This window comes from Micropterus salmoides, unplaced genomic scaffold (assembly GCF_014851395.1).
Source record: "Micropterus salmoides isolate LMB-PRFRI ecotype aquatic unplaced genomic scaffold, ASM1485139v1 Ms_hic_scaffold_22, whole genome shotgun sequence".
Classification (NCBI taxonomy): Eukaryota; Metazoa; Chordata; class Actinopteri; order Centrarchiformes; family Centrarchidae; genus Micropterus; species Micropterus salmoides.
Window position 1 is genome coordinate 22458142 of NW_024041373.1, and position 8981 is coordinate 22467122.

Sequence of the window (8981 nt, forward strand, 5' to 3'; positions counted from 1 at the left end):
TCATCACCTACTTCTGTAAACGGATGTTAGAGTCACTTGTGAAATACAGTATTACATTACTTTACCAGTGGCCTTGGACTGCAGGACCATTTTCACGTCAGAGAAGCCGGTATTTGTATAAGTATAAAAACACCAATTTGCCGTTTTGTGGGGGGTTATTAAGTTAAACAAACAAGATATAACATTTTAATTAGTGAGGCTCATTATTCGGGCTAGCCTTTTCCCCCGTCTTCCAGTCTTTATGCTAAGCTCCACTAACCAGCTGCTGGCTCCATTTAACTTGATCGATATGAGATTGTTGTCGATCTTCTCATCTAACTCTCCCGTCAGAAAGCGAATGAGTGTATTTCCCAAAATATCAAACTTTATCTTGAAAAGATCAATCAGTTCATCAATTGTTTAGCTGCAACACTAAACTTTATAGTACGGTATACACTAAGCTTTGCCTTTCATAGTGTACAATATCAAATGTTTAAGGTGTGTGCAGGTCAGAGATGGGGACTCGAGTTTGAGACTCGGACTCGAGTCGCACATACAGTGACTTCAGACTCGACTCAGACTCTTAAGATTTTTAGGAAATGTCTGATGAGCTTGCTGTTTTCCCCCCCGTGCGTTACCTATAACCTGCCTACGTAACACGTAGTATCAGCTGCGCGCGACCACACGTGAGAGAGGGAAACAAACACCAGCAGCTGCTGTGCCATTCATCATAAACTTTCACTTTAAAACTTCATACAACAAGGCCCAAACAAAGAAGCGTTGAATGCAAAATAGGTTAGTAACCTGAGGTTAGTAAACATGTTCAGTTCAGCATTGGCCATCTAACATTAGCTTGCTTCTTTAGCTTGACCTACCGGAGTTTAACTCCAACTGTTGTTGAATGAGCATTCGTTTACTTGCCAAACTTATGGTGGTCGATTAACGTAATCATTTATGTCCCGCTGGCTGCCATCAGGTGAAGTATTAACGTCGGCTGCAAACAGGTTACAGGTTTATTGTTGATCATGTAACGTTACAGTTTTATTTAGTGATAACGTTACACTGGGTTTGAGAGTGTCGGGGATGTGTTGAGCATCTTTGGTACAGGTGTATAAATGCAGTTTAATGTATCACTCAGGTCATTCATAAGCCTTAAATATGATCTCTACATTTTTTGAAGAATAATTTTTAACAATGTATAAAATTAATTGACTTTTGGTTTAAAGATAAAACGCCATGAACGGTTCATTGACGAGAAAATGTATCCAAAATAGAAAATATGACTCTTAGCCAATAAAATTCAAATAAAAACACAGTAAGTGAACGTGATCTTAACAATGTGTCTGTGTCAATGCACACGTGTGTGAATGTCAGTGGAAGTGACAGACCACGTGTGCATGTGTGAATATCCGCTTCAGCGACTGTGTGCATGCATGTGACGCCACACAACCAAGCCATAATCGCTGACCTCACCGCCAGCCAGCGTGCCCTCTCTGAGCCTCACAGAATAGGGCTTAATCCTGCCTACAAACACAAACACACACACCTCGTAAAAAGACTAAGCGATACTTCAAAGTTCCCCAGACATCAAACCACCAAAACCGATACACTGTAGGTTCAGTGCTTTAAAACATAAACGGATCACACAAGCAGAGATCAGACTAAACATGTACAGTATGTGTGGATTTGTTCATTTTCAGCTGTGCCAAAGAGCAAGGCACTGAACCTCCAGCTGCTGCAGTACTGCTAGTAGCAGGACTATATGTGTGCTGCGCAGCCCTGACATATTCTGCATGGCTAAAAATTGGGATTGTTTTTGTGGTCAATCAGTAATGACAATAACAATTAGAGATGCACCGAGAGCTGAAGTTTCAAGTATCGGATTCTGTGCCGCTCAAATTTACATGAACGTAGGGCCAAAAAATGTTATCACAATAAAAAAATTCATATCATTCAATTTTGACAATTATCACGATAAATGTCAAATCATTATTTCTTTCAAGTTTAAAGGCAGATTTTTGCTCCTGAGTGAAAGTTGAAGAAACCAGATGGTTAATATAATAAATCTGTGATAGAACATTCAAAACAGTTAATCTCCGCAAATACGCATTAGCAAAATGAAGTAAAATCTATTTTCAGTCCCTTTTCCTTAACAAAATATCTTAATAGAAAAATTAAGTGCCAATTTGTACGTGATTCAAATTAATTAACTTTTGTTATTGAGGAAAATTATATTGCGATAATCATCTTTAATATTTTATTCAAGCCCTACACACACGTCATGTCTGAGTAAACACTAAAACACAAATATAACCCCCTGACCACCACCACCACAGTTACTTACTTTACTTTGAGATTTGTTTGAGTGAGAGAGAGGGCCCTGAAACGTGGTGCAGTTTGGGAGAAAATGTGAAAGTTATTTAATAGTCAATGGTTTATTACGAACATTCAATTCAATGGACCCCAAAAAGAACAGTCAATGCTCTTGCTGGTGCTAACTGGGATCCAAAAGGAACAAAATGTAATTTGATGTCAATTATAGTTCTAAGAATGAAAGAACATTGTAATCGGCCAACAAAATTGCAAGTGATGCACCTCTGATAACGATGTACCTATAGTAATTGAGATCTGTGAACAAGCCAATGATGTCTGAAGGGGAAAGAAGAAACTACAGATCAGATGATGAGACAAGATTATAAAAAACAAGGCAACAGTTTAGCCACCAAAACCACTTTATGTGGAGGATAAACATATCATAGTGGAGGCTCACCACCTTGCCTAAAACAATACGCCTCCGCTAACGTCAGAGGACATTATTATACTTTACGTGCAAAAACCACTGAAAGTGGGTCAAAGGTGAACCAAGTGTTCGTCTATAAACTGTGATAGATGTTTAGAACGGATGGTTTGGGTAATATTTGTACCCTTCGCTTTACCACTCCAAATCCATTTAGCTAGCCTGTCTATTTGTCTGACTTCTTGTCTTTCTTGCTTCATCTGACTTAAAAAGATAAGAAAATAAGACTTAAGTGGTAATTAACCAGAATTATTCTCTCTCATTATCATTTCTCCTAGCCTCTCTGTCAGTTCAATAGGCATGGTGTGTGTGACGGCTTGAGTGAGGGAGAACATGCTTGTCATGCTTGTGAAAAACACAATAGCAGCACCAGCATATTTCAGCCCTGATTAAGGGCACTGCACACTGGAGGAGACTAATGTGTGTGTATTTCACAATGTGAAACTGTATACTGACAGGCCTTGAGCACATTAAGTATGAGAACTAAGTAGGTGATAGAAAATGTGCAACTGTTTGTGTTTTAAGTGAGAAAAGAGCAGTGTGTGGGTGTGTGATAATTGTGACCACGACCCAGAGACGCACACACAAACACAAACACACAGAACACAGCCAGACAGCCTATGGGATGAGGAGTTTCACCCATGCTGTTGCCGGGTTACTAACACCAGACCACTGCCAACACAGCCCTCCTCGCACAAGCACGCACGCACTATAGATCAAATTGCCTGGTGAGAAGGGTTTTTAAGATCTTTCCTCAAATCAATCTTTTTGTTTAGAGAGAAGGGAGGGAGAAATGGGGAGGGGGAGTGAAAAACACAAAAAGGAAGGGAAATAACATGGGTGGGGGTGTTTGCGAGAGATAGGAGGAGAGACAGAGGTGGAGGCAGAGCAATTCAGCCTTCATCCCCTGAGAAAAGAGCAGCCCAATCTGTCCAGAAGTGGCCCTGATCTGCAGCTCATATCATCACTCAACCTTTGGTGTCCTGGACTGACGCTTAATTGGACAAATATGTAGCACACACAGAGTCTGCAACATGTTCACACACCAAGACAAAAGGAGACACAGTGGAGGATCAATGGAAAGCATGAGCAAACACAAACACTTGTGACAGACACAATCAACAGACACAAATGCTTTTGGATTCAGCCACATGGCATAAGGATTGCTATGTCACACACGCAGTGTAACAGGCAGACTAATGCCACTGACAACAAGTCTACCACAAATCCAGAAGCACGGGTGGTGGTATTTCTGCATGCGAACACACACACATGCACAGGCTGCCAGTAATTGCAAACTTCATAATTCTGAACTGACACGGATTTAAACAGTCCAGGCTATTGCAACTTGGGTCTTATTTTCATAGTTTTGGTTATCATTTCTGAAAGAGATTTTATCCAGATTAGCTCATTATTTTGAGATTAAAGCTGAAGTATCTGAAATGTTGGCAATAGGACTGTCATTCAAACATAGGACAGAAATATTTGGAAATTGTCACCGTAAATGCACAACATGCGGGGCTTTGCACTCCAGCGAGAGGCATTCTTAAAATTCACTGACTGGCTGTTTGCTAACTCTGTAAAACACACCTGTCTTGTAATGTTCACTTGTCACTCAGATGAGGCAACAAAGCTTGGCATTTTACCTGAAAAAAATTTAAACATGTGCTGACAAGCAGGCAGGACAGAACTGGTGGGGCAGGATTGTAAGCATAAACTGCAGGGGCTTGGCCTACACCAGGTAACAACAGCAGTCCACAAGTTGAAAATGATACAGCATTTTAACTAATTCATTTGTCATTTTAATCTATTAATGTCCTTGCCATTTAAGATAGGCTACATGGGTTGTGTCTGAACTAATTGGAACAAATTACATGTTAGTCTGTCACTTTTTAATAATAATAGCAATAATAATAATTTTAATAATTAGTAATAATTTATCATTGGACAGGAACACTGGACTCATTTATTATCGTTTCACAGTCACAGAATTAAGCATCTGTTTTTAAGGGACAAAAAACTTTTTGCCTATCTTTGGTTTTTTAAAGTAATTTACCAGCACTTCCGACTGATTTCAAAGTATTTCCAGGACCCTCAGAAATAAGAGTTTCAACTTTGGAAGTGGTTTTAAAACCTTTTGACTTCTTTTTAGCAAAATTGCTGCATTCCCAGATTTCTGCAATTAACTTTGCAAGTACAGTGTTATTATAACCAATACAAACCATGGCCAGATCTACTAAGGTGTAAAGCAGAATGTTCCTTTATTTCACCCTAAGAGCTGCTGTAAGAGTTGAGGATACTTTAGGCTAAAGGTCAAGCTGGTGCAACAGTAACTATAACACACCAAAAATGGTTGCAGACAACTGACTGAGCTCACTGATCTGCACCCTACAACTTAAACCACAGCAGCCAAGCTCTGCCAAGTAAACTCCGGCTTTTCAGGAATCTCTGCTGACAAGGTTGGGACAGAGCCTCTGGATCGCTGCTCTCCAGGAAATAAACTAACAAACCTGCAGTTGGAGAGACTTCCCGGAGACGCTTCAGCAGTGTGGACAGCAGTCTACTGTTGTTGCATAAATTCACTTTTCTCATTTTCTATGATGCTGAGCTACACAACACGTGTATCCGCTGCACTTACCTCTGGCTGAGAGCTTTTTTGTGTTAATAATTTTAGCAGCATACTCCTGGCCGGTGGACTTCTTGACGCATCGGCGAACGATGGAGAAGGCACCCCTGGAGCAGAAGAAATCGATGACACAGATGACAGATCAGTGAAACCACTTTAAAGAAATAAAACTCTCAACAAAACTCTTATCACATTTGTGCATTGCAGGGGAAAGGGCACGTCTGTGCTGCTGAACTTGGAAAGGCATTAATCACATACACCTAAAGAGAGGGGAAAAGAAGTCACATGCATAATTAACACAGTCTGATATTCTGAGTATGAGATGTGATCAGTGATCCTGGCTACCAGTGCTCTATAGGAGGAGGGAGGGGGCCTAAAAGTGAGATTGAAGCCACTGAAAGGTACAATTAACATTTAACTGTGTCTTCTCAGCCTGGCAGCATTTTTGTTTTACACAGATGCCTCCTTTAAACTCGTTCTGACGACTGTATTGGTAGGTGGAGCAGCTCTATTAGCCACAAGCAGAGATAAGACGTTACAAAAGTGGCTTTGTAGCCAGGATGTACACTGTAACCTATGTGTCCTCTCTTGTTTTAATCCGGAATGCAAGAGGGGGAGCGCATAGCCAAAATGTGCAACCGCAACAGTCTTAATTTTTGTATGTGTGTGTGTTTGTGGCATGACATACAGCAGCCCTGCAGTCTGCTCAGAAATGCACAAAAACAGAGCTGAATGATTGAGCACGAGCCCGAGGATGCCACCAGGCAACGGGTCCGTGCAAACGAGTTTGTAGACACATTGACAAACAAGTTGCTCCTATAAGCGCTTGTTTCACACCTTTTCTGTTACAAAGAGAGACATAATGGTGCGATACGTGTTTAAATGCGCAGGATTAAAGACGAGCTTCTGTAACGCAAACATGACCCTGCCTACAGCTTAATGTTGCTTATGTGGTTCTGCTACCCTTCCCTGTTTATTTTTTTGACAACCCCTCTCAAGCCTTGTCAACACACTGAAGTAAACGCGCACAATGGCAGCAGCAGTAGAGAGGGGAAAAACGTGCAAGCACACGCGCGCGCGCGCGCGCACACACACACACACACACACAGACTGAATGCAACAAGAGCAGCAGCAGAGGTGGTGACGGTCGCTTACTTTCCGAGTTCCTCGTACAGCTGATATTCGTCTGTGAATCTGGTCGAGGTTACAACTGTAGCCATGTTGACTGGAGTGACGGGGAGAGGGGGAATCGGCTCGCGCTTCAGTGGCTGCCTCGCGCAGGTTTCGGGAGGAGAGCTCGTGAAGGCAAAGAGAGGGGGAAGAGAAGCTCGAGCTCAGAGAGAGGAGCAGGGAGTGGGAGGGGAGGAGGGAGGAGGAAGGAGGGGAGCGTAGCTGTAGTAACAAAGATCCTCTATTGAGATGATGAGCCACTCTGTCCTTAAAACCAGTCTGCAAAAGTGGGCTTTAACCATCACTGTCTGGCTTCATGTCATATTTTAGCGTTATGACATTTTTCTAAATCATCCTATGTTTTCATAATGTATTTTACTTCAGAATCAGAATGAGCTTTATTGGCCAAGTCTACACATAGGCCATAAGAGGAATTTGACTCCAGTTTTAAGTTGCTCTGAGAATCATAGATATAAAACATTTGCAATAAAAAAAATATATGAAAAATATATTTAAACCATATGTAATAATTAATATAGAACTACTATTATGTAATATATAAATAATAATAACAATGATCAACAGCCTACAATGTCTATTGTACATCTAATGTTAGAACACAAAAGTGGTCCTTGAAGTGAAAGGTCAAAATAAATTTTTTATAAATAACTGAAATCCAAGGAAATTCTTTTGAGTATAAAAACAAGACAAACACTTAATTATCAAGAAACATAAAGTACAGCTGAGGCTGATGAGAATGTCATTAGTTTTGCAGGTATTTGGTTAGAAACCAAAGTATTGGACAAATAAATAATTAGACCTGATGAGGGCACTAGGGGAAAAAGTCAAGGGATCACCAAAGCTATTGAACACTGATGTGCCATATTTCATGACTATCCAACCAATTGTTTTTGTGATATTTCAGTCTGGACCAAAGCGGTGAACCAACTGCTGGATCGACATTAGCATCCCCAGAGCTATGCTGTTAGTGTGGCTTCTTAGCCAAGCTGAGAGAAAGTGGGTGAAACACGTGTGCTGGGGCTTTAATTTTGTCGTCTTTTCTTAAAGAATTACCTTACTGACCATATTAATATTGACCATTTGCACTGTTATTTCCTGTGGGTGATTTTGATCTTTTTTGTCCACTCTATTTTCATACATGGGGTTCACCCTTGGCTCAGCATTCTGGGAGAGTAGTTTTCTGACCACCTTGGCAGTGTTTTTCATGTATTTTTTTTAACTTAGTGACTGTTGTGTCTCCCCCCTGGATGGGGAGTGAGGTGGCACTCGTCTAATTTCCCCTGCTGTATTTTGACAGAGTAAGACCTCTTTCTACTTTCTCCTCTCTGGCAGTAGTGGTAGAGGTAGGATGTAAGCAACGCGAGATCTTTTCTGGTGTACCAGGAGCTACAGATCCAGGTTCAGTTTAATCACCTCTCCCTTCTATATTCAAAGGTAAAGCTGACTCCAGAACAGCTGACAAGAGCAGCATCCTTCGATGAGACCAAATCTTGTAGTGAGATGTGTTGCCGCAATATTTTAATATTGGCACAAAGCAATGAGCTGCATGCCCACCACATTGTGGTTTTCATTTCCTAAACAGGACCTCCCCCGAAAAAGAGGGCATCCAGTCACAACTCACAATGTGGCACCAGGAACACATAATGATTTTGAATGAAGGAATTTTGTTTCACACATTCCTACTAAAAATCATTTTATAAATCAAACAAAAGTGTTCTTATGTAACAACCTGCAGTTCATACAAATTCGTTCACAAACGCATGCTGTCAAAACAGTTATACAGTATGTTTCTACACTTACTCTTTAATCTTTAGTTTTGCAGTTTTTAACACAGAAGCCTTTCCACAATAATAAGTTGTGTGTTGATGGCTGTCTGTAAAATAAATTGCCCCTCAGGGACACAGATATCCTTGATCCTTGAACATAGGCATAAACTTTGCCTATGGAAAAGTGGAAAAGACACATGCCTTTGGTGTGAGAGACCCAGGTTTGAATCCACTGTGAGACACCATTCTGTCCCTGAGCAAGACACTTAACCCCTAGTTGCTCCAGAGGTGTGCGACCTCTGAAATTTATAGCACCCGTAAGCTGCTTTGGATAAAAGCGTCAGCTAAATGAATAAATGTAATTTATTTTATGGTACTGACATGTTGTCTTGAAACAGAAACAGAACAGATTCATTGAAATGTGACATTTGTCTGAGGCAATTTAAATACCTTTGGCACTTCTGGGGACAAGATTGTACAAGTTACATTACATTTTCATTCTCAGTTACTATGGAAGTCCTGAGAGGCAAGTGAGAGAAAAAATCCAAGCTAACTTGTTTGAAAAATGTGAAAAAGGTTTTAAAAAAGTTACTTTTTGGTTTTAATCTGTGAAAACCATAAA

The 8981-nt window shown here is 40.6% G+C and overlaps 1 pseudogene; it reads right to left on the reverse strand.

The window, feature by feature from the left end:
* LOC119917479 overlaps positions 1–6757 on the reverse strand; it is a 92970-nt pseudogene extending 86213 nt beyond the window's left edge.
* Positions 6758–8981: the final 2224 nt, after the last annotated feature.